Raw genomic sequence first — 12,248 nt, 5'->3', positions numbered from 1 at the left:
TAACGGGCAATATTGGAGTATTCCCCTGATTAAGGAGTCTCTCTATTTCAGGCTTTAAGCCTCTCCTGCCTTCTTGCGGTAAGGGATACTGTTTGATTCTAGTCGGGATCTCTGGGTTCCTAATGGTGACTTCGAAGGGGGTGATATCCAATCTACCCACTGTCTCTGGGGTATACCATACTTCTGGGTTAATCTTTTCTTCATCCGCCACTGTGAGGGGGCATAATCTGACTTTGAGTTCTCTTTCTTCTACTTCCAGATTAATTCCCAATTCTATAATCAGATCCCGTCCAAGTAAATTATAATCTGCTTCTGGTAATAATAAAAATGTTCCAATCACATATTTGCATTTTGATTCAACAATCACATCATGAAGAACCGGGGCCTCAAACGGTTCACCTTTAGCCCCTATTACACTGATTTTTTCTGATGATACTTTACAGCCTGGAGGCAGAGCCTGAATGGTAGATCTTTCGGCTCCTGAGTCCACAAGGAACTCTACCTCTTGTCGCTGAGGACCCACTTTAAGTTTTATCAAGGGCTCTTTGTTCTTTGGGTTCCCAGCACATAGAGTTCCTGACCCCACTAATCTTCAGAAAACATTTTCTCATCTTGGATTCTCCTCCAGCAAACCTTCTTCACATGCCCCTTCCTTTTGCAATAAAAACATTCCACTTCCTTCATATTAAAGCAGGCAGAACCATTCAATGAATGAAAATCTCTGATCCCAAAGAAACCATAGTCTCCAGGTAATCATCACATAAAACATCCATGTTCTGCACAGCTTTATTACATGCAGGCACTGGGGAATGCACAGAACAGTTTTCAGGCTAAAATAATGCAGTTTGCTGCATGTTTGAGTTGTTACACACTCTGCATTGCCTCCTCTCAACCTGAAACTCCTACTCCTGGGTCTAGACATTTAGAGCAAGGGCAGTTTAAATCTACCGAGACTGTTGCCCATGTACTTCCAGATGCCATCAAATAAAGCATCTGGGCAGCTATACCACACACGCAGTGCGCGGTGTTTACATAGCACATCACAAATTACAAAACTGGTAAGCTCTAGGCCATGGCCTGTGAGGAGAAAGTCTGCAAAGGGCACAGCAGCATCCTCCTCCTTTGGAAAAGACACAACATTTATGAGCTGTCTAGTCAGTGTGCTACAATTATGTCAGTTCCCCGTCTTTTGGTTAAGAAGTACAAACCAGATTAGCAGCTCCAAAAGAATGTGGTCTGGGGGCAAATTAGCTTGAACTTGGCTCCCCAGCCCATATACCTGCCTGTATGCTAGAACCCTGATTCTTTTTTTTTTTTTTTTTTTTTTTTTTCCAACTCCTGCCAATGATGTAAGAGAGCTGCCTGCTTGAAGAACAGGCAGCCAGATTAAGCTGCAGATCTGCTCACTTTTTTCCCTCTTGGACTATTGCTTTCACTCTGATAATGTTTTACTCCAATTTTCTTTATTTAAATTGATTCATCACTGCTAAGAAAAAGCTACTGAAGCTAGCCAAGGGCTTGTATCTATCACAGTGATCTTTTGATCCTTGTCTACAGTCCTTAAAATACCAAGAGGACAGAAAGTTCTAAGCTGTCACCTTCTGATCACCAAGTCAAGCAGGCAAAGGTATACTGAATAATAAACGAGTTATGAAGAGGTGAAACAACATTTAAATAGATCATTATCTGGGTATCCAAACTGATAACGAGAACAATACCACCACTTCAAGTAGGAATCCACCTAAACTTTCTGAGCTTCTCTCAGCAATTCCTCTCCCTTGCCAATCTTCTATCTTTTCTAGCTTCTTCCTAATATTTGCCCAAGACTTAGCCACAAACTGAGTCTTTAATAATGCCTGCCCCACAGGGGTGGCAGGATCTATTCCTGAGTACAACTGTTATTAATATTCTGCCCTTGGGGAACTGACTCTCTTAATTCCTTGAATTATGATCATTCTTAAATCTGCCATGTGGGTTTGGTGGCCTGGGTCTTGATTATTCCAGTTGAGTTTTACCAACAGCCACTTCTGATCTGCTGTGGGACCCACTTGATGTTGCTGGTCCCAAAGTCTTATACCTGCCCTCCTGATCATATCTCGTTCCTCCATAGTAAATAGAATTCCTAGGATAGATTGTAATTTATCCCAGGTATATAAATCTGGGCCAAGAAACTGGTCCACCTGTTTGGCTACGCCAAGCGGGTCCTCTAATAAGTTCCCCATTTCTTTTTTTAAAAATCTCTCACATCTCCAGTGTTGAGGGGAACAGTGACATACCCCGTTCCCGGTTCCCCTTGTGCCCCCACTCCTGGCACAAGTATTTCTCTAAGGGGGTATAATCTCCCTTCCTTAACTTTGCTTCGGGTAACCCGCTGAGGGGGTCCGGGAGATTCAGGGTCAGAATCATTGGTTACAAGTATGAGCGGGTTAGAAGGGGGGGGGGGGTGGTGCTCAGCACAGAGCCCCCTCGAGACAGTTTACTGCATCCTGTCTCTGAGCAGAAGCCTAAACGCTAATTTGGGGCCGCTCGGTGCCCCCTGCTCCAGCCCCAACCCCCACCCCGGGGCAGCTGGGTGCTCGGGACGGGCCCTCCCGGCTGGGGAGGGGGCAGCTCTGCCCCCCCCCTCCCCCACGCTGGGCCAGGCTCCGCGACACTGCTCCAGGGCTCGGCTTGGGCACGCTGCTCGGGTCGGGCGGTGGCGCCCCGGGAACAAGCCCTGTCCCAGCTGGAGCCAGCAGCGGGAGGAGTTCAGCTGCCCCCTCCCATGGATCCAGAGGGCTTGCTTTCCCTCTGTCCCATCTTCCAGAGTGCCACTCACTCGCACTCTGGGATTATCAACCTCCTAGTGGGATATCCGGCAATTCTTCCTTGCCCCCACCCATGGATCCAGAGGGCTTGCTTTCCCTCTGTCCCATCTTCCAGAGTGCCTTCTTTCACACACACACACGCTCCCCTTATTCGTGACTCGCTCCTTCGCAGGCTACGAGAACTGCACTACTAAAGGGTCCGCACTTGGGTGATCTCTTCGAGACCTCTCACTCATTCGCACTCTGGGATTACCAACCCCAACCGAACGGATAACTGCACAAACACAAATACTTACTCCTCCCCAGAGTCTTCGATCGGTCTTCGCGCACAAAATTTAAGGGGTTCTGCAGATTCTTTTGCTCACTCCCGAGTCCGAATTAAAAGGGGTTCGGATATCCAGCGTTTTGGCCACGAGATCCTCAGACTGGGGCTATCCGAAGATAGGGCACCTCCCCTATCTGGGGTTTCGCACCAAAAGATCTGGATCCAAGTCACGGCACCAAATTTGTTATAGATTAAAAGTAATTTAGTGGGAAATAACCACTTCTCAATTTTTAGTGATCAATAATAAATTTATTAGCAAGCGGCAAGTGAGCAGAACAGCGCTGGGTGTGCCGGGAGTCTCTGCTCTACCAGGACACACACCTGACCCGGCAGAACCGAGTCCCTTTCTAGTGTAGGCTTCATCCATATTCATGATGGGCGTACCCTGAGGGGTCTGCAAAGTTGTAAACAAGTTTTCCCGGGCTTTTCTCAGGTTTTCGCGGGCTTTTCTCAGGTTTCGGCGGGCTTGTCTCAGGTTTCCGTCACAGAAGGGGGGATGACTCAGCACAAGTGTTTTTGTAGTGGCTTGAAGATGGGGGCCATTTTAGCTCCCTTCTAACAACTGATTTTAACAATAGAAACTATATACATATATCTTATTTCTTATTTACATAAGAGAATTACAAAACTGTTCGGCCACAACATCCTGACTACAACTTTGGAAGCACGATGTACAAAACCACGAGTGCACCGCGCTCCCACGCCAGGAAAAATGTGACCTGCCAGGATGTGACGTCTGCATGGTATCTGAATAACCCGGCTAGAGCTCCCCCCCACTGCTGGGGAAACTTAACCCTATCCTGGTTAAACCAGGACAGCAGAATTGAGGAGTAAACCGAGTAGGCCCTAATGCCCTTGCCCCCAGAGCCATGTGGTCACTCTTAATATGCAGTATTATTGGTGCCCACATGGATGAGCAGCAGGGCTTAATAGTCCAAGGGCTGGAGAAGCCTCAGCAGTGTCTCCATAGCATCCTGGATCCAAGCCCCTAGTAAGCAACAAACCTCCCTGGACAGCAGGTCAAGGCAGCAGATGGGAGCCTCTACCCTTTGCAGGAGGGATCCTCCCACTACTACTGGTTGCTGCTTCCTTTTGGTGCTACTGCTTGGTTTGGGGTCAGCTGGCTCTGATGCTTTGTTGGACAGAGCTTCCAGCCCTTCATTTACAGTTAGGGTACTGGACCTATTCTGCAGTTGCAGAGCTATGTGTAGAGCAGGAGCCTTCCTCCTGGTGCCAGAAGTCACAAGTTTTCAGCCTTTGCCATTATGGAAGTCTCCATTTTCCACTCCAATAAGCACAGATTGTGGCTGCCCTTCCTTCAGTGCGGTTGGGGATTCAGGCCTTTGTATCTGCAGGGTCTTGGAAAAGATACAGTTGGATTGTTCCTTGCCATCCCTGATGCTATGTAGTCTGCTGACCTCTTCTCCCAGCTCTTTTACTTGGCAACACAGATCTTCTACCAGCACATGGCTGCAGGCAAAGAGACCATCTCTCCTTGCCCCAGTCTCAACAAAAGACCCCAGGCTTTCCCTAGGGCCTGAGACCTGGAGAGCTACAGCCTCCTGTCATGTCCTGCTCAAATGAGGGAGACAAGTGACTTAGATTCATAAATCCCCAACGGAGTGGACAATAGTGAGACAAGTCTCAAAGTCCAGACATTTATTAATTTCCCACAATGTACTAATTGGATACATGATAATTGACCAAGTATATAACAAATTATGGCAAGTGATATAGTATGCCTTGTGTTACCTGATGATAATAAGGAAAAAGGAAAAAAATAAAAGAAGAGAGAGAGAGAGGCAGAAATAGAGATCACTGGTCCAGGTTCCTGTGTCGGTCCCGCCAACAAGGGTTCAAGGATGCATCCGTCTTCTTCGCTTCACTTCTTTTTCTTCACTTCTTGCCCCCCCTCAATTTATACACACTTTCCTTGGGTCCCTCCCCTAGGTCAACCTACCTATCTATGTATCCCATGTATGGGGAGGAGTAAGGTGCTTCATGGGATGACGTAACTAGCATGATCTTGTTAATCTTCATTAGCACATGCAGGGGTATCAACTTTAATATGCATTTCGTGGATAATGAAGCAAAGGTCATTCACTGGACAGATGGCCCTTGAAACTTTACAAGATGCACCAGAGCAGAACTGTCCTGTCTCCATAGGGCTCCCTCCTCCAGCCGCATCCTGTGCTATCCAGGCAGCCTTATCAGCTCCAGCCTCCACATTACCCACCCCGTGACTATAGTTTCATTATTTGTGAGTGTTTGAGACATTCCTCTGCTCGGAGGGCCTCTGCTCTCCCCCCATCCCTTATCTTTACCAAGTCTCATCTCTCACCACTGTTTATGCTTCTCTCAGGCTGCTTCTCTCAGGCCTTGTTTCAGGGAGTTACAAGTCGTCTCTTACACCTCCCTCTGTAGCCTCTGATGTTCCAGGGATAGGTGCTCCATTGGGTTCTGGGAACATTGCCCTGTGGCACATCACAACCACTGCTGAGCATGTGCACACTGCCCTCAGCACAGTTGCTGGCCCTCTTCTGTGCAAACTGCTATGTAAATTGTTGCATTTGTTACCCGTGCTCTTGGCCTAGCAGTTGCATAGGCCTCTCCCTAGCACATGCTGAAAGAGTACCTGACTGTGTGAGCTGACACAGGCAGGATGCAGGAACAACCACAAAACCATGGATGAAATGCAAGGAGTAAATTTATTCTCGTTACCTCACGACCCGGGGGATCTCCGCAGCAGCACCCGGGCAGAGGTGCGCAAGTGTGGACACAGGCACCATGGAGCTCAGTCCTTGCTAACCAGAAAAAGAAGAAAAGATCTCGAACCTGCTGCTTTTACTTGTATATATCAGAGATTTTCACAGGTGTGGTTTTCCAATGTGCTTTGTTCTTTCCCACAGCAGGGCAGGAATCTCAAACATGTTCGATAAGGTTCCCCTGAGTCTATCACAGGCCTATGTTATCTAAACACAGATGTTCTACCTGTCAAGCACACAAACCTAAACAACAATTAGTATGATATATGTGTTTTTTGACACCCCAGCTGCAAGTCACTTGAGCGTGTTTACAGTCCTCCTCGCCAATATTCCCACATTGACTCTCTCTAATCAGGAGTTGGCTGGGAAAAAAAAGTTCAAACCACCCTTGGATCAGGAATAGCTGACAGCTTGTTAGAAGCTGCTGGAGCTTGCTAGAAGTCACAGCCCCCTGTAGCTGTCTTTTCCCTTCAATAGCAGGCACCCTGGGGTTCCTTGAAGAGGTTCCAGAAGTCTTTTGACAATCCCATAAAATCTAGAAGCAGATCCTGTTAATTGCTCTCTGTTGGTTGCCTCTGTTAGATGTTCATTAGAGTGTTCCCATTATTGTAGGTGTACTGATTGTAGTGCAGTAGAGGAAGACAATGGAAGTCAGTATTCTGGAATTTCTGTCCTATAAATGGAGAAGGCTGTGAATATTGTAGGTTGAGAAAAATAAATTGTATTACTGTGAAAATCATGGTTATTCATTTCTATCAAGGTAAAGACCTAGAGGACCCTTGTCCTTTTCCTCTGGGTAATGATTGACTTAAGCCATAAACCAGGCTAATGCTTAGAGGAGGATTGGTGTAATGACATTTGTATTACAGGTTCTGTTTCAGTTCACAATATGGAAATGGGTAAAAAAACCCGTGGGATATAGACAGGAAAATAATAGTGTGAGCTTTGGAAAGGGTTTTTTTGCAATTTAATTTTGCATAGGTCACATATGTACCCCCTGATTTCCTAATGAGAGGAAATTTTATGACTGTTGTCTATATCAAGTTTGATGGTGACAAAAACACAGTTCCAAAAGTGGCTCACTACAGGCTCAAGATAGTAGAGTTTGTCATAGCTTGCACTTCTCTCATCCAAGCTAATTTTAGGGAGCTGTGTTCTTTTGAGTGCTTCCTCACATAGGTTTAACTTTTTATTTTGCTGATTCTTTCTCTGTATAGTTTCTTACTTGTTTTTTTTCATCTGCGTTGTGCTTTCTTCTGATTTTTGGTGTATGAACACAATTATGCACTCAAATCTGTTTCTTCATCAACACTGTCCATGTCACTGTTATCATGATTAAATGTTTACATAGTGCTAGTGGTCAAAGTGAAATTATATTATCTAGTGACATTCACTTAAATAATCAAATGCTCATTATTTAGGGAAAGGTTGAGGACCAGTTATGAATATTGTTTCCATTTCTGAAATGTGGGCTAGGTGTAGTCCAGATATTAACATATTTCTGACAAAAATTAAAATAAAATTGTTTAGCTTATACTAAAGAATGTTTGGTTTGGTTATATACTGGGGGGTATGGGTTTCATGGAAAGATCATTAGGCATCTTCTCAAGCAATAATTGGTTGTTAACATGACATGCATCCTTGCTAAATATGCATTTTTTTCTCATAATTCAGAGCACCAAAGATGGGGACATTCTTGTTTTGGCAACTGTTTTGTCCTACTATGCTGACATCACTCAAATAATTAGACTGATGTTGGAGGCCCACAGTTTGACCTGTGATATTTTGCTAGGTAGTGTTAGAGATTGAATTATTGTGTAGTAATTAATGCGTGCGTTTAGTCTGTCCTGACCTAAATCACAAGATTAATAAAAATGGTGTCAGCAGTGGGATATGAAGGAGGTTTTGGGCAGTGAAAAGAGAATTGTACAGCTGTAGCATCATTCAACAAATGCCCACAGTGCCAAGACCACCTACAGCCACCAAATTAGTTTGCCTGGGTATACTCTTGTAGGATGTGAGGGTGGGCACTCAGGGTTTGGAGTCTCATGGGAAGCACACTTTCTACTCCTGTGTGAAGCAGTGTGTTAATACTGTATTGTCTTAAGTGAGTAACGGGTTTTTTTGGCAGCAGGGGAGGGGGCTATAGCGGTGGCCCCCTGTGAGAAGCTTCTTGAAGCTTCCCCAGCTCCAAGTCAGACCCGCCTTTGCACCATGGCCGGGCCAATTAGCTGCGCCTCTGCGATAGCATATTTAAGAAGGGGGAACTGGGAGGAGTGGAGGGAGTTGTGAGGAGAAGTCACGAGGAGAACATCTGTGTCAACACCGAGGTCAGTGGAAGAAAGGAGGAGAAGGGGGAGGAGGTGCGCTGGAGCAGACACTCCCCTGTATCCCAGGGGGAGGAGGTGCGCTGGAGCAGACACTCCCCTGTATCCCATGGTGAGACGGCAGGGCCACCCCCCACTGCCACCCATGGAGGTCTACGGTGGAGCAGATAATGATTTGCGGCCTGTGGGGGGCCCCACGCCGACCCAGGTGACTGCGCCTGAAGAAGGCCGGGACCCTATGGGAAGAAGCAGCCTGTGCTGTTGTAGTTCAGCGCTGGGAGGGAGGACTGCAACATGCAGGGGGGACCCACACACCCGTGGGAGTGACTCATGTCAGAGTTAGTTTGTGAAGGACTGTCTCCTGTGAGAGAGGGACCACGCTGGAACAGGGGAAGAATGACAGAAGTTCCCCCCCCTCCCCAAGGTGGAAGAAGCAGCAGGACTGACCGCACCCCCCATTCCCTGCCCCCTGTGCTGCTGGGGGGAGGAGGAGGTAGAGATATTGGGAGCAAAGCTGAGCCCGGGAAGAAGGGAGGGGTGGGGGAAGGTGTTTTCAAGATGTGGCAATGCTTCTCACGGTCCTACTCTGTCTGTTAAGTGTTATTGTTGTTAGTGTCTGTATTAGATTTATGTTCTTTTTTTTTCTTCCCCTAACGAGCCTGTCTTTTGCCCGTGCCAATAATGGATGAGATCATCCCTCCTTGTCCTTATCTCAAGTTCCTGGGTCTTTTGCTTTCCTCCTTCTCAGCGCTGGGGGGGGGAAGGGGGGAGTGAGCGGCTGCGTGGTGCTCAGTTACCCTCTGAGCTCAAATCACGATGTATATAGAATAACACTAACTTGTATATAAGGTAACATTCACTCCTACTTGGTAAAATGTGTCAGTAGTGTATGTAGGATATTTTTAAACATGTTCAAGTATAAGACAGTAACAAATAAAATGCAACTCTTCCCCTCTCTGGTATGTTTTCTGTAATCGTCCAACAGCTCCCAGTATATTGTCCAAAAAATCCTCCCTATGCTGTTTGGAACTCCCTTAGTATAAGACTCTGTGCTTGTTTTGGTGGGGAGGTGAGGCCTGAGAAATTGTGTGCTCCTTGAAGAGCAGTGGGAGAAAACAGGAGTCAAGGTTGTGCAACTGTGCCCTGAGCAGCATAGCTTAACTCTTCCACTCCTAGCATCCATGTGAAGAGGTGGTTTGTTGCAGCAGTTTCTGACAGGCTGGGAGAGGGGCTGAGAGTAGTCACACAAAATACTAGTGATGCAACAAACTGAAACCACTTGACTCTTAAATAGTGCTGAATTGTGAAACCTAAATATTAATTATTCAATAAGGAGTAGAGGAAAACCTCCTAACCTAGCTATTATGATGCTGGAATGTGGGCGCCAGTAGATTTGAGCTAGATAACTGGGAGGTACGGTTGCTGGCATCTCTGTCCAATGATGGAGCTGTGGATAGTGCAATCACCAAGGAGCTGGCCACTTGGGTACATGAACTCAAGTAGCAATGAAGGGCATCTGCCAAGCTACAGCAGGCTGAGAAAGGCCTCACACCATCAGCCCCACCAGCAGAAAATTCCTCCTACTCTCCTCTCCTGGAAGAACTGACTTTGGTAAACATCCCATAGGGAAGCCCTGTCCCCAGCCAAATGGGGGAAAGGGATGATGAAGATGTTACAGAGGATAACAGGATTTATTGGACTGTGCGGGTCTGGTGGCCTGACATGCTGAGCCATGGAACATCAAACCTTGGTGGACACAGGAGCCCAATGTACCATCCTCCCTTCCACCTTCAGTAGAAAGATGCCAGTCATCATCAAAGGAGTCACCAGAGGCCAGTGGAAACTGCATGTAGTAAAAGTCAAACTCACTCTTACTAAAGGAAACTGGAAACTCCATGAAGTGGGAGTGGGACGGGGTGCTCCTTGCATCTTGGGCATTGACTTTTTAAGGAATGAACATTTTAAGGACCCACCAGGAAATCAATGGGCATTTGGGATCACCACTGGGGGAATGAATGAGGACAACTCTTTGATATCTCAACTATCTAGTATCTTAAAAGGAGAGTCAGTAGTAGGACTACTACAGATGTCACCTCAATCGGTGCTAGTTGCACCTGGAACAGTGCACCAATGACAGCACTGAACCAACAGAGATTCCCTTGGTCCCATACACAGTCATCTCAAAGAGCTGGAAAGTCAAGGGGTGGTTACTTGAACCCATTCACCCTTCAACAGCTCCATCTGGCCAGTGCAAAAACCCAGTGGGGACTGGAGATTAACTACAAACTATCGAGGTGTGAATGAGGTAACACCACCTTTGAGCACAGCAGTACCATATAGGCTAGAGCTACAGTATGAACTTCAAGCAAAGAATGCTGCCTGGTATGCAACCACTGACACAGCCAGTTCCATTTTTATCAATTCCCCTGACACCTGAGTGTAAACCACAGTTTGCCTTTACCTGGAGAGGAGTACAGTACTCCTGGAACCATCTGCCACAAGGATGGAAGCATTGCCCCATCATCTGTCACAGACTTATACAAAAGTTTTTGGAGGAGGCCAGTGCCCCAGATCACTTACAGTACATTGATGACATTGTAGTATGGAGAAACGTCACCCAAGTGCTGCATAGCAAAGGCAAATTGGAAACAGTTTGCAAGTTTGCAAGTACAACAAAGGAAAACTGGAATTTTACTAAATGTGGGATTTGCAATCAAGAGGGACAAAGTGAAGGAATATGCATAAGAAATACAGTTTCTGGGTGTCAAATCGCATTCCTACTCACATGACTGACCAGATCGTGGCAATGGCACCACTAACCAATAAAAAGGAAACATAAGGTTTGTTTGGAATGGTGGGATTTTGTCAAATGCACATGCTGATGTACAGTCAGCTCATGAACCCACTTTACCAAGTCACCAGGAGAAAGAACTCATTTAAGTTGGGACCTGAGCAACAACAAGCCTTTGACTAGGTAAAACAAGAAGTAGCACGTTCAGTTGCCCTAGACCCCATCCTAAAAACTAATCCAAATGTCTGAAACGTACTATACACATCAGCAAGGGACCAATGAGTCCAATGGCGTTTATAGTAGAAAGCACCAGGAGATACCAGAGGAAAACCCCTTGGATTCTGGAACTGAGGCTACTGAGGAAAATAGGAAAATTATATCTCAACATAAAAATAAATATTAGCTGCGTATGAGGAAATCTGGGAAGCATCTTAAATGGTGGGAACAGAATCATAACTACTTCTAGCACCTCTCTGGATGCTGAAAGGAAAAATGCCCTCGACTAATCACATGACAAGTGCTACCTGGAGTAAATGGACAGTTCTGATTACTCAGCAGGTTCAGATGAGGAAACAGGGATATCCAGGTCTGGTAAAAGAGCTGATGGAATGGCCCTAAAATTGTGATTTTTGGGGCCTCATTCAAGGTATGACCATGAAGCCCCAGAATATGACAAACTATATGAAGAAGAGCAACAATGTGCTCTGTTCACTGACAGTTCTTGTCAAATTATTGGCAAATAGAGAAGATGGAAAGCTGTCATTTGGAATCCCATCTATCAGGTGATAAAAATGGATGAAAGTGAAGGACAACTGAGTCAGTTAATGCAGAAGATTGGTGCGGGAGTTAAACGCATGCAAATCATCACACAGTGATTAAGCAATGCCTACTTTAATATGGTGGACAAGCCTTTTATAATGAAGGTGAGAATCACAAGATACAATCACATGGTACAATTCTTTCTGATTTGACAGGTAGCTTTGCACATGCTCCTTAAGCTCTCTTCTAATTGGATGAAAACTGCCACATCGACATTGTACAAACTTCTTCTCGGCCCAGGCCATCACCCTGAAGCTGTTTACCTTCCTGGGTTCTTCCTCATTCTTCCAGGGTCAGTCCCTCGTCACATCCTCGCTCATACACAGGATTGCTCACACGTCCATTTTCTTGCAGGGACTCCTTCTGAGTCCCCACAAGTTAACACAAGTCCAAGCCATAAGACTAGCCATCGAT

The sequence above is a fragment of the Strix aluco genome, chromosome W, assembly GCF_031877795.1.
Source record: "Strix aluco isolate bStrAlu1 chromosome W, bStrAlu1.hap1, whole genome shotgun sequence".
NCBI lineage: Eukaryota > Metazoa > Chordata > Aves > Strigiformes > Strigidae > Strix > Strix aluco.
The sequence above is the reverse complement of the archived record's forward strand: the minus strand, read 5'-3'. Positions refer to the sequence as shown.